This window comes from Mobula hypostoma, chromosome 7 (assembly GCF_963921235.1).
Source record: "Mobula hypostoma chromosome 7, sMobHyp1.1, whole genome shotgun sequence".
NCBI classification, from domain to species: domain Eukaryota; kingdom Metazoa; phylum Chordata; class Chondrichthyes; order Myliobatiformes; family Myliobatidae; genus Mobula; species Mobula hypostoma.
The window spans coordinates 50,160,814-50,179,283 of NC_086103.1; the positions used below are offsets into that span (position 1 = coordinate 50,160,814).

The 18,470-nt window shown below is 39.8% G+C and overlaps 1 long non-coding RNA gene across 3 annotated transcripts; it reads left to right on the plus strand.

Moving 5' to 3' along the window:
* Positions 1 to 26: 26 nt before the first annotated feature.
* Positions 27 to 18,027, plus strand: LOC134349312 (uncharacterized). 3 transcript variants are annotated; one of them, XR_010018639.1, is made up of 5 exons: positions 27 to 255; positions 655 to 747; positions 6,532 to 6,639; positions 12,043 to 12,173; positions 14,356 to 18,027. It is a non-coding gene; the product is annotated as an uncharacterized LOC134349312 (long non-coding RNA). The 3 variants fall into 3 exon arrangements; XR_010018637.1 differs by having other exon boundaries at positions 27 to 747; XR_010018638.1 differs by lacking the exon at positions 6,532 to 6,639 and having other exon boundaries at positions 27 to 747.
* Positions 18,028 to 18,470: the final 443 nt, after the last annotated feature.

Sequence of the window (18,470 nt, forward strand, 5' to 3'; positions counted from 1 at the left end):
CCCGCCCGCCCGCCCGCCCAGCGCAGCGCCGCGCCGCGACCGGAGGCGCAAAGGGGAGCGGCGGCCAGCTGTGCTGCCTCGGAGGGGGAGCGACTTCTTCTGCAATCGGATTCCGGAGCGGTGTCCGCCATCTAGTTGGGCGGCAGGGCAGGGCAGGGCAGGGCAGGGCGTTTAAGAAGAGTGTAGCGTCATATGTGTCATGTTTCAGGCCTAAAAGTAGATTGAATGCGTAGTGTTTGGTGCTTCATTAGAAATGTAGTGTATTTGCGTTCGACCTTAGGCATTCGTAATGTATTTGTTATTCGGGTTTATCGCATATGCACTGTTCAATTATAAGTAACTGAAGTTGGAAGTCGTTTGGAATGTTTTATGATTTCAAAAATGTAGTCCATAGGCTCCAGACTCCAGTATCTGTAGCCTTTTTGTCACCTTGACTTATTCTACTGGGCGTTCTTGCTTTTATATAGTTAAATAGTTTGTTTATTTTCTACAAATTCAGTATCGACCTTTTCATTAGAATCGTGTTATGTTTTAATTCAGTCGGTAGAACGTTGTCAACTTCTCCATGTAATGTCACCGTTTCGCGATTACCTGCGGCGTTTTGAATTGCTGTTCTTGAAATTTCTAACTATTAATTCTTTCATCGCTGTCTAGATTTGCAAAGATGAGCTCTTAAACTCGTCCACCCTTTGGAATGAAATGTTATGGTTTTAAGAGTCGTATGGTGTTGGCTATAGTTTTATCAAGGTGGGTCTATATTACAGTGGTGAATAGATTTTATATTGTGCCACAAAGTGGTTTGAGATGTTCTGTGGTTTTGAAAAGCACTATATAAATTTATTTGAAGAAATATTTTTTATTTCTATCTTGTGTGGTATGTACTTAAATATTCATAAATGTTATGTTCCATTTATTCTGTTACATATTTATAGTCAAACCACAGAGGTATCAAGTATTTAACTAAAAACTTTTTTTTAAAAAAGTTAATTTTCTTTTTCTGGTCATGCTTTCTGAGTTGAGTGTTTCCAGTATTTTGTCCTTTATTTCTTATTACCAAGGTCAGCAGTTTTTAGATTTTCATTTAATGCTTTAGTGAATTTGCATAATGACAGTTTTCACTGGCATCATACATTAGAATTCAATTAAATATTATGACAGAGAAACAGCAATATTTGATATTGCTGATATAGTCCATTTTATGTTGATGTTATAGGTTCAGATCACTTTCAATAAAAGGCAATTCAGACACCAGTGATGAAATGTAGCCAATGTGATGTAGGTTCTTGTTCTGAAGCCAAAACTGAGAATAATGGTATAAAGTATTTGGTGATAGTGTCACTCACTTATGGCAGTGTTGGGTATTGAAACGAATAGGTTAAAAATCTGGATAATTTCATTGCTCCAAATTGTGTCATGAGAGTCATGAATTGATTATGTGTGATAAATTTTCTTGTGACAAAATCAATAGAAAATAAGACTTAAAAACCAAGCGTCGACCATTTAGTCACTTGTGTCTACACAGCCATACAATAGGGTAATTGCTGATCTTTTATCTTAGTGACTTCCCAAAACTCTCCCAGTATCTTCTGTTTTCCTGATTATTAAAATTATTTGTTTGTGTGGCATTATCATCAAATACTTTGGACTATAATTATTCTCAATTTTAGCTTAGAAACATGAACCTACATCACATGAGTTACATGGGCATTGGTTTCATCACTGTCTGAATTGCCTTTTATTGCAAGTAATGTGAATCTATATCATCAATATAAAATTGCTTTTATCAGCAATATAAAAATATTGCTGTCTCTCCTTAGTAATTTTAGTTGAATTCAAATAAATGATGCCAGTGAAAACTGTGATTATGCAAGTTCACTTAACCATTAAGACCCCCTCTTCCCCTGCCATTTTTTAGTAACTAAGCTACATGTGAAGGCCAAGAGATGGACTTGGTTGTCAGAGGCTATTCATCAATCTGATGTGCTTTTGATGCCATTCATCACAATAATGTTGAGCTGTGGTCAGCATATCACATTCTTGGTCTAAAATAGCTAGCTGCTTATTGGAAGATTGTGACTTCTAGATGTGGCAATTATCATCCTGCATCCACCCTCTGAAGATTTAAGAGAATTTTGTGTGTCTTAATGTTGTAATGTGCATTTTTCTAAACTTTAGAGTGCATAGGCTGAGTCTATAATAATTTTCCTCATGGGACAACACACCTCCCCAGGAATCAGCTTCATGAAGATACAATGGGGACACCAACTGCCTGTTTTCTTACACCTCTCACTATGTTGACTATCTCACCTCTCCAAACTGGTACAGGATTTTAACTTGAAACGACATCATTTTCTTTCCTCGCACTGATGCTGCTTGACTTGAGTTCCTCCAGCAGATTGTGTTACTATCAACTGAATAAATCTTTGCACTCCCTCCATTTTTTTTAAAAAAGTGTATCATTCCTTGGGTAAAAAGAGCAGATATATGTTTGAGATATGGTTTCAAAATGGCCTAATATACTTCAACTTTTCCACATAATCTTCCTTCTACAATCTGGCTTTGTAACATCAGTAAATGTACATATTCTGCCTGAGGTTCCTAAAGTTGTCATAGCCCGGGGAGGGGAGGGGAGGGGGTAATGGGGATAAGCTCCCACTATATTAAACGTTCCCAGTGGTGTGCGAATCAATTAGCCTCTGACAACCACGTCCACCTCTTGGCCTTCACATGTAGCTTAGTTACTAAACCTTGCAGAACAGTTTCTACTGATATTAGAAGGGGCGCCTTAAAACCAGTTGCATCAGGCAGATGGGGTTTGTCAGCTGTGATTGGCAGCTCATCTGGGAAAAGGAAAACTGATCTCAAACTTGTGCTGCCTTGTGGCTATACCCAGTCATGGGGAAGGCTTTCAGAGTAAACACCGAGGGGGGAGGGGGTGAGAAACAAAGCTGGAGCCCCTAAGGGTAGCCCTACGTTGAATTCAACGCTGACTGGCAGCTGCTGCAACGCCACTGGTGCCAAACTCTGTCAATCTCTGCAGTTCTTTTGGATTCATCAGATGTATGGAGAGTGGGAATCTGCTGCATGGGCAGCAGCTTGCTCTGCATGTCATACTGCCCTGGCTTGTGTATCATCTTCGCAAACAACTGGGATGAAACACCCATGGCCGACCCTGACTTTGCACAAATCATTGAAATCGATTGAGCAGCTGGAGTGTTAGCACCAATTTTTTTTGTGCTACCCCTTAAGTATGATAATATTATGAGTATCAATAAAGGATTGTAACCTTTGACTAATTTTTAGATGCAGTTGATTTTTTTTCTCTAATTGATAATGGCTGCCAAATTTCAATGGCAGGAGTTTAAGGCAACTGTAACTCCATGGGTCCTTTGGAAAGATATTGGTGTGCAACTCCACTATTTGCACAGTGCTGTTACAGAGTTCATTGAGATCCAATTCGAACAGTAATAAGCCTCTTTTAGCGTTCACTTTCTCTTCAGCTGCACCTACTCACCGAGTTGACCCTGAATTTCCTAAGGCCTTACTGAAGAATCTAATGGGCCTGAAGCAAGGATCGAAGAATCACATGAAGATTTCAGGAGACATTTCTGGAGAAAGTAGTAAAGTTGATATTAGCATGGGATAAATTAATGAAATGTTTTTGTGTTACAATTGATTTAAGAGCAAAACACTTGCTTCATTTGCAATATTGGTTATGACTCTTCTAGAAATGTCATGTATTCCGAAGATAAAACCCAAGAGAATTGACCTGGTTCACTCTTGAAGATGGCACTTAGAAATTCTCCTGACTCTGAGAGCCAGGGTGTAAAACAGTTGACTAGCCTGCCCCTCTCAATCTCTTGTGGACATCAGCAAATATAGGCGAAGTATTGCCAGTGAAGAGAGGTAGTTACTGAAGTGAATGTCATGATAATCCTAGAGTAGCAGAGCAGCATAAGAGGCGAGATTAGTTTGCTTGGATTTGTATTCACCAGTATAGTACTCAGAAAAATGAGAGAGGTTCGGGGATCAGAATTTTAGCTTATAACACCAGAAATTCAGGGCTAGGAGGAGGAGAAGTTTCATTACTCCAAGTGTTGAATTTGTAAAAATTTGCTACTGCAGAGCTACACATGGCAATTTGTTGAAAATATTTAAAGTAGATAAATTTTCAGATGCAGAGGCATCCCAAGAGTGTGTGGAGGGAGTGGAAATGTGTATTCAGATAGATGATAAGCCAGTATTGTTGGAGCAGATTGGAAGGTCCGAGTGGCCTCCTATTTATATTTTCTACGTTTGTACATACTGTTGATCATCACTGAATGACCCCACCCAGAATGAAACATTCAGGAAATCTGTGCCGACATTTAAACTTTTTCAGTGTTACTGAGTTTATAGTGTTTTGCTTTTCCTTTGTTCAAGAGTGTTTGCAGTACAGTACTCTATTGGGCAACAGAAAGATCACACAACTGTTAAAGTACATTACTGCACTCTCTGCATATGACAAACATGTTGCATATGCCCAGAAATACTGTGTAAATAAAATGTGAATGTAAGAGGGTAGGAGTAACCTGCTGGCAACAATGCATGCTATTCAAACTTTTACTGAGTATGCATCAATAATTCCCACTAGCCATTTGTTTTCTGCTTCAACTTAAAAAATGGATACCTCAAGAATTGAGGTTTGGGCAATCTTGAAATACTGTGTTCATTTTTTCGACACCCCATGTTTGTGATTATGAAGCTTCAGTGGCCGCTATTAACTTGCAATTAGATGAATCATGTTTATCAAGGTTGGTAATAATAGTTGGGATTCAACACTGTAGTGGTCTGCAGATAAACGATTCTCAATTGATATTAATAAGGTCATTCCAACTGCACTCATTTCTTTACTGTTCTCATGCCAGCCAATTCATCTTGTCTGATGGTTATTACGGAGCCAGATCTCAGAGTCTCTTGTTCTGGACATTTGATTTTCCATTTATTCTTGCTTCCTATCTTTCTCCAAATATAATTAGGCCAAGCATTATGTGACATCATTTAAAACAAAGCCCATGTAATGTAGGAAAAAAAAGTCTGCTGGATGCAGTGTGCAGTCGATTGAGGATCTGTAATCCAGAACTAAGTGCATCTCTAACCAAACTGTTCTCAAACAACTTCTGTACCAGAGAGGACCTACTGAATTTCTTAATGTCCAAAAAATGCAAATCAAATTTCAAGGCAGAAGTAAAATGGAAAATGGCCATGGGCTTGAAAGAGCACATGTGGAACAGAAGATGAAGGACTGAAGCATTTTCTTTCAAGAAGTCCTACACATTGTTCATCATGTCATTTTCCAACTCTGAGTGAAACTGAGATCATCTGGCTATTGCTGAAAAAGTTCCTGCAGTTTTTCTGAAGGCTGAGCCAAGTTATTTGCAACCTTGGACCCAGAGCTAAGCCTCTGATTATGTAATTGGGCATCGTGAAGAACCCTATTCCAGCCTCATGGCACCACGCTGTTCTAATTTGCTTCTGAAATGTTGTCATTTTAACACACCCAATTTTTACTCTCTTTAGACTTAGAAGAACTCTACCCAGTGTCTTACTTTTGCATAGTTGATTTACCTATTACCCCTGCCCTCCCAGGCTTCCCATTCCCTTGGTTCAACTTAATTTCAGACCCTATGGTCTTGCACCTACATTGTTATAATATTGGTCAGTATTGGTGCCTATGGTACAAACAGCATCAACCTCAAGCAGAAGAATTTCTTCCCTAAATCTCACTGCCCCTTTGCATTTTTTTTTGTTCAACTGAACCTTTGGTTACATTCTCACGTGACTTGATGTGTTTTGTTATAATTAAGTTAAAGGTGTTCGTTAAATGCAAATTGTTGACGATCCACTTATTTGCAGGTGAGCATGACTTTGAATACTGGATTGGATGCTCTGAGGAGCATCTACAATTTCACATTAAAAATTTCTTTGGGATCCTAATATCCATCTGATCTAAGACTTGTATTCATCCATGAGGCCCATCACGAGGTGACTTCGTGGTCATCTAAAAGTAAGGGCAGTTAAATGGCAGCAGGAATGATATGACATATGTTCTGTAGACATTTTAACACCATTCTGTTGTTACCCCAGTTAGATGCATACTTAATTTGCACAGTATTTGTGGACAGATGCAAGATACTTGATATCATGTGAAATGCAGAATTGCATTTTAACAGTTGTATGAGCATTCTGTCCCCTGACATTCATGGACAATGGGAAAGCAGAACACTTAGCTCAATACCATTAGTGTTCTTTAAATACTGGCGTCGAGTGCCTAGGGGGGATTTTTTTGTGCCAGGGTAATGGCAGAATTACATTGTAGAGGGTACTGAACAATACAAAGAGAGCATTATGGAGTAAAGGCCTTGCTATTACTTTAGCCAATGTTTGGAAGAAACAATAGAAGGTCTTAAGAAAGACACTTTATAAACTTGAGACATGCACTCTTTCTTACGTTGGATCTGCTGTGCAATTGCAATCTTTGTTTCATTTCAGATTTTTGAACATTTGATGTATCTTTTTGGAGGCAATTGAAGTACTCTTGGCTACTTAATAAAAAATTACTTTCCTACAGAGTACATTAAACAGCACTCAATGAACCAGGTATATTGAAACTAATATAAAAACAAAGTATCAAAAATATTCAGCTGTGAGTTCATTTTAGAACTTCTAAAGTTTATCCTTGAGATTTAAAAAAAACACAATTGAGGTCTTCTAATATATCTCAGGGTCAGTGTTGTGAGCACCAGCTTATGCTTGAGATCTTGTTAAACCTTGATAGGATTATCTGATATGAATGTATTAGAAGGAAATAACCTCATAGTGAATGTGCTAATGAAGAAATAATTACAGATTTTGAAGTTGTGGTCATATAGGAAATGAACAGCTTAAGCAATGGAATTTTTTTTAAAACAAGAAATGTTTTAAGAGCCCAAGTAAGTACTGTATGCAAGTATGTGTACAAAGATATTGTACTTCATCTTGCATTGATTTAGTGGTGAATTATCTCACTAGTACTTGGTTTATAATCTAAACATGAATTAAGTCTTGCCTATGTAGATAGAGTATGCAAAGTCAACAATGTAGAGTTGGAGAACTAAAGCAAAGAAGCAGATCCCTCGGCCCAACCAGTTCATGCTGAACTATTATTCTGTCTGGTCCCATTGACCTGCACCCAGATCATAGACCTCTGTACTCCTCCCTTCCATGTGCTAATCCAAGTTTCTCTTAAATGTTGAAGCCGAATGTGCACCTTCCATTTCCACTGCCAGCCCTTTCCATATTGACACCACCCTCTGATTGAAGAAGTTCCCCCTTAGGTTCCACCTTTGGTTCTCAACCTATGACCTTTAGTTCTAGTCTCACCTCAACTTCAGTGGAAGAAGCATGCTTGCATTTACTCAATCTATATCCTTCATGATTTTGTTTGCCTCTTTCAAATTTCTATTCATTCTCCTACACCTGATCCAACCGGCTTGAGATGGCGTGAGCAGTGGCAAGTGACAGCCAGATTTAAAAAGCGAATGGGGCCATTGGAACATTCAGTGGATTTGTAATCATTAGGCACTTGGCAAAGGCTAATTAAAGTAAGTTAAGTTTAAGCAGAGTAGCCATTGTTGAGTGGGACAAGTTAAAATGGGACTGGCTTTGGCTCAGGAGGCTTCAGCAAGAAGTAGTGTAGTTTCTTTCTTATTACATATTTAGAGCAGTGGGAATGGCAGGCAGGACAGTGGAATCCTCTTGCAGGATGTGGGAAGATAGGGAAACACCAGTGTGCCTGATGACTACACTAGCAAGAAATGCAGCCAGCGGTAGCTTCTTACAATATTAGGCAGCTGGAACTGGATGAACTATGGATCATTTGGGAGGCTGAGGGATTGATTGATGATACAGGGAGGTAGCTACAACTAATGTGCAGGACACAGGTAACTGGGTGACTATCAGCAGAGGGAAATGGGATAAACAGCCAATGCAGGGTACCCCTGTGGCTGCCCCTCAATAACAAGTATATTTTTTGGATACCATGGGGGAGGGGGTAGATGACCTAGCGGAGGAACAGCAGTTATGTCTCTGGCACCGTCTGTTTCTGTGATTCAGAGGGGAAGGGGGAAAGAGGCGAGCAGTAGTGTAGGAGATCTATTGGTTAGAAGAAGAGACAGGAGGTTGCAATTCCCATATTGTATTGTATCTCAGAAGCATCTCAGATCGAGTCCAGAGCATTCTTAAGGAGAAGGGTAAGCAGTAAGAGGTCATGGTCATTGACATAGTAAAGGTGGCGAGATCCAGCCAAGTGCGTTCAGGGAGTTAGGTGCTCCTAACCTCCAGGGTTGTTATCTCAGGATTACTACCTGTGCCATGTGCCAGTGAGGCCGGAAATAGGAATATAATGCAGTTTAACAACATGGCTAAGGAGATGGTACAAGAGGGAGGCCTTCATGTTTTTGGATTATTGAGCTCTCTTCCAGGGCTGGTGAGATTTCTACAGAAGGGAAGGTTTGCATCTGAACTGGAGCGGGAGCGAATATCCTTGTTGGAAGGTTTGCATCTGAACTGGAGGGGGAATAAATGTCCTTGTGAGAAGGTTTGCATCTGAACTGGAGGAGGAGGGAATGTCCTTGTTGGACAGTTAGTATCTGAACTGGAGGGGGAGTGAATGTCTTTGTTGGACAGTTAGTATCTGAACTGGAGGGGGAGCGAATGTCCTTGTGGGAAGATTTGCTCGCTGTGCTCCGGGGGTTTAAATTAGAATTGCAGGGGAATGGGAACCAGAGTGCTGTAAGGAAAGAGTTAAATGTGATTTTTCCTAGACATATGCTGAAATAAAAAGGTAGTCTGTAAGACAAAATGGTGTTAACAATCCCACTCCAAGTTATGAGAAAGTACAAGAGGACCAGTCCACGGCAATGTCTTGAGAAAGTCAAGGAAGTTCAAGTTTGCAGCCCTAATGATGGAAAGTGGTGAAAAAACATTTGTCTGGGCTGAAGGTCGTAAGAGATGAGGGAGTGCAGTTGGTACCACTGAGGGATGGAAAAGTACTAGTGAAAGGGGTTTTGAACAGTATAGAAAGGGGTACTTTCTTGTTGCAGTGAGAGAGTTTTGTCTTAGGCTTGGTCATGGTTAGTGCTATTGCTAAGAAGATAGGGGCAAGTATGTCCAGTCAGGGTTAAGAGAGAGAAAAAATAGGCTGTGTAAGATTGTCTGATCTGTGGCTACCCTCCAACATAGCATAGATTGGCTTGTTTTGTGGATGATAAGCAATATTTTAATTTCTGTACTACTACTATTATAGATTTTTGTTTTCCTTTCTGTATTGCATTTGTGCTAGTTCTAATAAAGTGCTTTCTTATGGCCTTGTACACATATGTGGTTTATCCTTTATTTGTAAATGCATGTGTGAATACCCTGAGCTAAATAAGAAAGGAACACAGAACAAATTTTAAAATAATTTTAATTACAAGGGCCAGGGCAAATAGTGAAGTGGTTGTGAGGAACTTTGATGTTAAGTCGACATACAAAGACAGGAACCAAAATGTTGAGCATGGTGGGAAGAACGTTCGGAGTTTCAATGCAAGAAGTATTGTAGGTAAGGTGGTCTCAACAATCAGCATGTGGAATTATACTGTAGTCTTTAGTGAAACTTGGCTATGGGAGGGCAGGACTGGCAGTTCGGTGTTCTGGGGTTCTGTTTTAAAAGTGATAGAAGGGGAAGGTGGCATTACTAGGAATCAGGAAAAAATGTCACTAATGTTCTAGACAGGACAAACTGAAGTGCTCATCTACTAAGGGACTGAGCAATAAGCAGGGGATGGCATGTTAATGGGGAAGCAAGGATGTAATGCTAAGGCATTGGTCAGATTGCACTTGGAGTATTGTGATATGTTTTGGGAGCTTTATCTAAGCATTGGAGAAGGTCCAGACGAGGCTCCTGAGTACGATCCCAGGAATGAAAGGATTAACGTGTGAGGAGCATTTGATGGTTCTGCACTCACTGGAGTTTAGTAGGATGAGGGGGAATTTCATTGACACCTATCAAATATTGAAAGGCCTAGATGGAGTAGATGTGGAGGGGATGTTTCCTAAAGGTGGGGGGGGGGGAGTGTAGGATCACAGATCACAGCCTCAGAATAGAAGGACATAACTTTAGAACAGAGATGAGGAGAAATTTCTTTAGCCAGACGGTAGTAAATCTATGGAATTAATTGCCACTGACAACTGTGGAGGCCAAGTCATTTGCTATATGTAAAGTAGAGTTTGATGGGTTCTTGATTTGTAAGAACATCAAAGGTTATGAGCAGAAGGCTGGAGAATGGTGTTGAAGGGGATAATAAACCGGTCAAGATGTAATGGTAGGGCAGACTCAATTGGCTAAATGGCCTAATTCTGCTTCTACATCATATGTACTTAATTGGAATTTCAAAAAGAATGTGTGTGGGGGTGGGGGGAGGGGAGATCACATTGAAACCTACTGATTGTTGAAAGGACTAGATGGGGTTGATATGAAGAGGATGTTTCCTATGGTGGAGGTATCCAGAACAAGAGGGCATAGCTTCAAAATTGAGGGCTGACCTTTTAGAATAGAAGTTAGGAGGAATTTTTTTTAGCCAGAGAGTAATGAATCTGTTGAATGCTCTATCACAGACAGTGGAGGCCAAAACCGTAGGTATATTTAAGATGGAAGTTAATAGTTTCCTGATGGTCACGGCATCAAAGGATGTGGTGAGACAGTAGGTGTATGGGGATGAGTGGAATCAGGGATCAACCATGATGGAATGGTGGAGCAGACTTGATGGGCTGAATGGCCTAATTCTGCTCCTACGTCTTATGGTCTTATGATATTATAAACCACACAATAGCCAATGGAATTTACAGGAGCAAGTTTGTATAGTGGTAACAGTTGTAAGAAAAAGATAGTAATAGGTGATTTTAACTTACCACATATTGACTATGACTCCTAGACAGTAAATGAACTTGATGAGATGGAGTTTGTCAAATATATTCAGGAAAGTTTCCTGAATCAAATTATAGAAGTCACACCTACTGGATCACCTATAGGAAATGAGACAGGGTAGGTGACTGAAGTGTATGTAGGGGAACACTTTCGGTCTAGTGATCATAATTTCATTAGTTTCAAGATTATGGAGAAAGATAGGACTAGTTCTTGGGTTGAGATTCTAAACTAAAAGGCCAATTTTGAAGGCATCAGAAAGGATTTGGTAGGTATGGATTGAGATAGTTCGTTTCCTGGCAAAGTTGTGCTTAGCCAGCCAGTGGTGGTGTGGTATCTGCAGTGGACTTTGAGGCAAGTGGTCCTGGATTTGAATTAGGCTGGTTCCTTGCAGCTTTCCTTGTCTTAAAAAGAAAACAGACCAAAAGTGCTCGGGAAATGGCAAAGTGCAGAAAGGAACAATGTTATGCTTGGTAAGTAGGAGGCATTCAAAAGTAAAAAAGTTTTGAGAGTATGGGGTTTGTATTTCCTGTTGGAATATAGGATATGCCAAACAGGTTTAACTAACCTTGATTTTCAAGGGATATTTGCACCCTGGTTGAGGAGATGCATAGCAGGTAAAACTAATAAAGAAGAAAAAGGCTTTGGAAGGGTAAACCATGGTAGGATTTAAACAGTGAACTGAAGGGCACAGGGAATACTGATCCATGATGGCTTAAAAGTGGTGTCACTAATCATGAAGAGAGCTTTAGGCACATTGGCCTTTGTAAATCAGGGCATTGAGTACAGGAGTAGGATGTTATGTTGAAGCTGAATGAGAATTCGGAGAATTGTATGCAGTTCTGGTCACCTACTAACATAAAATATATCAATAAGATTGAAAAATTACAGAGAAAATTACAAGAATGCTGCCAGGACTCGAGTTGTAGGGAAAGGTTGAATAGGTTAGGATTTTGTTCCCTTGATTTTCTGCTTCATATGATTATAATGCTCTTTTAAACTGTTACAGTAAGCAAAATTAGCTACAGTTTCAGTTACCTTTTAACTCTCTATACTTAAAGATTTAGCTCCTGGTCAATGACTGCACTTATTTAAGCCATATAAGGAACATATGGAAAACCAATGCCAAATTCCTGGAATGTTCTACTTGGGCTCGGTATAATATTCTGCTCCAAGCTCCTACAATGGTGAGGTAGGTTTACAATGTTTTTATTTTCAGTTGTTTGACCGTGTTATTCATGAATTAGCTGCTGCATTTACTATATTATAGGAAATGCACCAGAAAGGAACTTTGAGGTTTTGAAAACTAAGAATTCTCCTCCTAAAATCTCTAGGTCCAGTCAGGCCTTGGATCGCCCACCTAATATCTTGTAACTTAGTGTTAAAACTTGTTTATAACTCTTCTGTCAACAGCCCAGGATATTTTTTCTCTTACTGGTTTATAACTGCAAGTTGTTCCTTATAATTGACCAATCTGATTTGGAACAATTTTCTCTTGGATACAGTACCATCTAGTGGTAAATGCCTGCACATTAGACATTGCAGGGTAACAACACTTCACTGGCATCACTGAAGATTGATAGTTAAACCTCCATCCACCAACATTAAAAATTTTCCTTTGGGCTATGGAATATCTATATCTATATTTCACACTGGATCTGTAAAGCAGCCAGCATAATCAAAGACCTTAACTACTTGGGGCATTCAGTCTTTTCTCTTCCTTCAGACAGAAGGTACAAAAGCCTGAAAGCACACAACACCAGACCCAAGGACAGCTTCTATTGTGCTGTTATAAGACTATCAAATGGTTCCCAAGCATAATAAAATGAACTCTTAACCTCCCAAACTAGCTTGTAGTGATTTGCATCTTACTGTTTACCTGCACTGCACTTTCTCTGCATTGATATCATTTTAACTCGTTCCACCTCAATGCACTGTGTAATATTCTGATTTGTGTGCAAGAGCAAAACACACAAATCATTCTGCGTGTGTGCTGTGGATTTCCAACAATTGCAGAATCTTGTGTTTTTGTATGCAAGATAAATTTTTCACTGAATCTTGGTGCATGTGACAACGATAAAGCAATTCCAATCTAAAATTCAGCATGGAGAAGAACAAAAGTATTATGTAAATAATCCAATGAATGGCATTGTAGTTTAAGTACACAAACCTGGAACTGGAAGGTAAATATGAGCGATTTTCCTCAATCACTATTAAATTTACTGCTGAATGTTGCTGGCCCTTTTTGCATTACATATATTCAAAATTAATTTGATTAACATAAATTTACTTTTCCCTGCCATCTGATTTCTCCCACTGATTTCATTGGGATTGCTGATATGTGTTAAGTCTAACCCGCCGCAGGTTCAGTGGGCAGATTTCTCTGCCTGAGAGCTGAAGATGTTGCTGATAGATAGCTGGAAATACCCATTGGATTCCATGAAGAGTTTAGCTGTGCAGCACAGCAGCAACCAACAATAAGAGCACCAGAATGAAAGATGTCACCGTGGTCTTAAAACTATGCCTATAAAGGACATTGCAGCTTCTGAGAATTATGGTATAACTGGTCCATCAGGGCAAATTATCTATAATATTCATAACAGTGACTGCCAGTCTCCCCTTTCACTGTGAAAATGGGTGATACTTTTCTGTGCCTTGTTAGTGAGAGAGAGCCTGAGGCATATAGAACTGTCGGTAAACAACAGTTTGTGTTCACTGCAGATCATGGTCTCTCTTTGGGTGCTTTGCTGTTGCTCAGAGGGTGGTGGGCATTGATGATTTATGCTGAAGTGGACAGTTGGGGGGGGGAAGGGGAGGTTATTGCATTGATGCTTTGCTGTAGCTTGTACGGGGGGAGGGGGCTTTGGGGTTCTAATGTTTTTATGTTCATTCTTTTGAGGTTCTTTTGTTTTTCGTGGATGTCTTCAAAGACAAGCATTTCGGGTTATACAGTATACTGTATACATTCTCTGATAATAAACAACCATTTGAAACCTTGCTTTTCACGACCACAGGGATATCTAAATGTGCCATTTTGCTAATAACAGTACTATTCAAATGTAATCACTGTTGTAAAATGGAAAACACCTTCAAACAACAATATAATTGACTTATAGAAAAGTCGGGTGAGAGATAAATATTGGTCAGGATAATAAAATAACTAGATCCTTGGTTTCTTCATCAGGAGAGCACAGTGTGTGCGGATCGGAAATAACATCTTCTCACTGACAATCAACGCTAGTGCATCTGAAGGATGCGTGCTTAGCCCACTGTTCTGCTCTCTGTGTGCTCATGATTAGGGGGCTAGGCACAGCTCAAATGCCATCTGTAAATTTGCTGATTACATAACTACATTGCTGTTGTCCAAATTTCAGATGGTGACGAGGCGTACAGGACCGAGATAGATCAGCTGGTTGAGTGGTGTTGCTGCAAAAACCTTACACTCCACATCAGGAATTGATTGTGGATGTCACGAGGAGAAGTCAAGGGAACATAGCAGTCTTCATCGAAGGATCAGAAGTGGAAAAGATGAGCAGTTTTAAGTTCGAGTTTCAACATCCGAGGATCTATCCTGGGCCCAACGTATTAATGCAATTACAAAGAAGACACGACAACAGCTAAATTTCATTAGGCATTTGAAGGGAATTGACACTCACAAATTTATACAAATGTACTATGGAGAGCATTCTAACCGGTTGCATCACCACATGGTCTGGAGGGTCACTCCACAGGATCAGAAGAAGCTGCAGAAAGTTGTAAACTCAGCCAGCTCCATCATGGGCACTAGACTACTCTGCACCCAGGACACCTTCAAAAGGAGATGCCTCAAAAAGGCGACCTCCATTATTGAGGACCACATCACCCAGGACATGCCCTCTTTTTGTTGCTGCAATCAAGGAGGAGGTACCGCAGCCTGAAGACAGACACTCAACACTTCAGGAATAGGTCCTCCTCCACCATCAAAATTCTGAATGAGCAATGAGCCCATGAACACTACCTCAGTATTTTTTCCTCTCTCTTTCCATTAATTTAATTTATAATGTATATGTATTTATTTTAATTTATGATTTTTATTATTATTGCAATTGACTGCTGCAGCAAATCAACAAGTTTCATGACATATGCCAGTGATATTAAACCTGATTCTGATTAACCTTATTAAAGATGACACCATGGGATATTTTGTTTCCACTTGAGATGACAAATAGAACTTCTGTTTAACATTACTTTAACACTCTCAACAATAAAATACTTCCTCTTCTCTTGTTTCTTGAGTCTCTAGAGTGACACATATCTAGAGACGGTCTCTTCATACTCTTATCTGGAAGAAATCAGGGAAAAGCAGAAGATGTAGGAAATACTCAACAGTTAAGGTGGCCTCTGTGAAGGGAGCTATTGTTCCAGGAGCTACTTGTAAGAAACATGATGACAACTCCTTGACCTTTAGCTTAGTCTTGCACAGGGATAAGAGAACAAAGGTATCGGAACATATTTAATTAGGGGGAGGGTAATTATGAAATGAGGCCAGAACTTTGGAGTATAAATTGGGAACAGATACTCAGTGAAATGTACAAAGGAAGTGTGGAGATTGTTGGGCATCACTTGCATGGTGTTTTGGATTGGTTGGTCTCATTGAGGCAGGAAAGGATGTTAAAAGTGACAAAAAAAGTGAAAAATCTAGTCAAGTGGAAGAAGGAAGCACACTTAAGGTTTAGGAAGCAAAGGTCAGACAGGGCTCTTGAAGGTCATAAGGTAGCCAGGAATGAAGTTAAGGAGGAACCTAGGAGACCTAGAAGGGGACTTGAGAAGGCCTTGGTGAGTAGTATTCATGAAAACCCCAAGGCATTCTACACGTGCATGGACAGGAGGATATTTAACACAATGGCAGGACCAATCAGAGATTAAAAAAAAGGAAACATGCCCAGAGTCTGAGGAGGTATGGAAGGTCCTTAATAAATATTTTGCTTCAGTATTCACTAGAGACATTGACAAATGTGAGAATGGGCTATTATAATGGAGCATGTTGATGTTAAGGAAGAGAATGTGTTGGAACCTTTGAAAACATTAGAATAAATGAGTTCCCAAGGCTGGATGGGATATACTCCAAATTGCTGTGGGAAAATTGCTACAGGAATAGTACCAGAAGATTGGAGGATGGCAAATGTTATTTCTTCATTCAAAAAAGATGATATGGATAATCCTGGGAATTATAGATTAGTGAGTTTTACATCAGTAGAAGGCAAACTGTTAGGATTCTTAGAGACAGGATTTATGAGCATTTGGAGAAGCATAATCTGAATGGGGAAAGTCAGTATAGCTTAGATTTCATCAGTTCACATGAAAAGTTGTGAGTTTTGCTTTGATTTCCAACATCAGTAGATTTTCTCGTGTTTATAGCTTTGTGAAGGGCAGGTTGTGCCTGCTGAGTTTGATTAAATTCTTCAAGGAAGTGACAAAACAAATTGATGAAGGTAGAGTGGTGGATGTGGTGTATATGGATTTAACAAGTTTCCCCATGGTAAGCTCATTCAGAAAGTCTGGAAGCATGGAATCAAGAGAAACATGGCTGTGTAGATTCAGAATTGGCTTGCCCACAGAAGGCAGAGGGCAGTAGTAAATATTCTGCCTGGAGGTAAGTGACTAGGGATGTTCCTTAAGGATTTGTTGTGGGGATCCTGTTCTTTGTGATTTTTATAAATGACTTAAGATGAAGTGGAAGGTTGAGATAGTACGTTTGGAGATTACATGAAGGTTAATGCTGTTGTGGATAGTGTAGAAGGTAGTATACTACAATGGAACTTTGATACGATGCAGAGCAGGACTAAGAAGTGGCAAGTAGAGCTAAATCCAGAGAAGTGTGAAGTAATAGACCCTGGAAGGTTGACTTTGAAGGCAGAGTACAAAGTTAATGGTGAGATACTTAACAGCGCAGAAGAACAAAGGGATCTTGCAGTACATTCCCACAGATTCCTCAAAGTTGTTGCACATGATGATAGAGTGGTTAACAGGATGTATGGTGTGTTAGTCTTAGTTAATCAGGGGATTGAGTTCAAGAGCAGCAAGGTATCGTATTCAGTTCAAGTTGCCTCATTTTAGGAAGGATATGGAAGTTTTAGAAAGTGCAGAGGAGATTTACCAGGATGCTGCCTGGATTAGAGAACACGTCTTATTTGGAAAGTTTGAACAAGCTAGGGCTTTTCTGTTTGAAGTGAAGGAAGATGAGATGGCTTGATAGAATGATAAGATGCATGGATAGTATGGACAACCAGCTCCCTTTTCCCATGGTGGCAATGACTAGTATGAAAGGGCATGATTGGAGGAAAGTATAGGGGAAGTCAGATAAGTTTTTTTACACAGAGTGATAAGTGTGTGGAATGCATTGTCAGGCAGAGGCAGATCCATTAGGAATACCTAAGAATACAGTCATATGGACATAAGAAAAATAGAGGGCTCAGTGGGAGAGAAGAATTAAATTTATCTTGGAGTAGGTTACAGGTTGGCAGAACATTGTGGGCTTAAGTGCCCATACTGTGCTATACTGTTCTATATTCTATGTTAACCATGACTTTTCATTAGGTCAAAAGAAAAATTATTAATCTAAATGCTCTGAAAGGTCGGTAAAGACTGTCCGAATGTATCGTGGCTTGGTATGGCATTGCTCTGCTGTGAATTCTGTCTGTACTTTGTGCTACTCCAGTAAAACACCCAGCATAACCAAAGACCTTACCCACCCTAGACAATTCTCTTTTCTCCCCTCTCCCATCCAGCAGAAGATACAAGTGCCTGAAAGAACTAGGCTCAGGGACAGCTTCTACCCTGCTATAAGGCTTCCCTAGAACAATACGATTGATTCTTGATCTCATAATCTACATTGTTATGATCATGCACTTTATTGTCTATTTGCACTGTACTTTCTCTGGAGTTGTTACATTTCATTCTGCATTTTGTTATTGTTTTACCTTGTAATTCCTTAATGTACTGGGATGAATTGATCTGTATGATAATATGCAGGATAAGCTATTCACTGTATCGCTGTATATTTTACAATAATAAACTAATCCTATTTCCAATCCTGTTTCCAATCATTGTACTCTGGCATGGGGCCAGAGGACTGGAAAATTACAAATGCCACTCCACTCTTTAAGAAAGGAGGAAGGCAGCAGAAAGGAAATTATAGACCAGTTAGCCTGACCTTGGTGGTTGGGAAGATGTTGGAGTCGATTGTTAAGGATGTTATGGAGTACTTGGTGACACAGGACTAAGTCAGCATGGCTTCCTTAAGGGAAAATCTTGCTTGACGGACCTGTTGGAATTCTTTGAGGAAATTAGATGATTGATAAAGGGGATGCAGTGGATATTGTATATTTGGACTTCAGAAGCCCTTTGACAAGGTGCCTCACATGAGGCTGCTTACCAAGCTAAGAGCCCATGACATTACAAGAAAGTTACTGGCACGTTTAGAACATTCACTGATTGGTAAGAGGCAGTG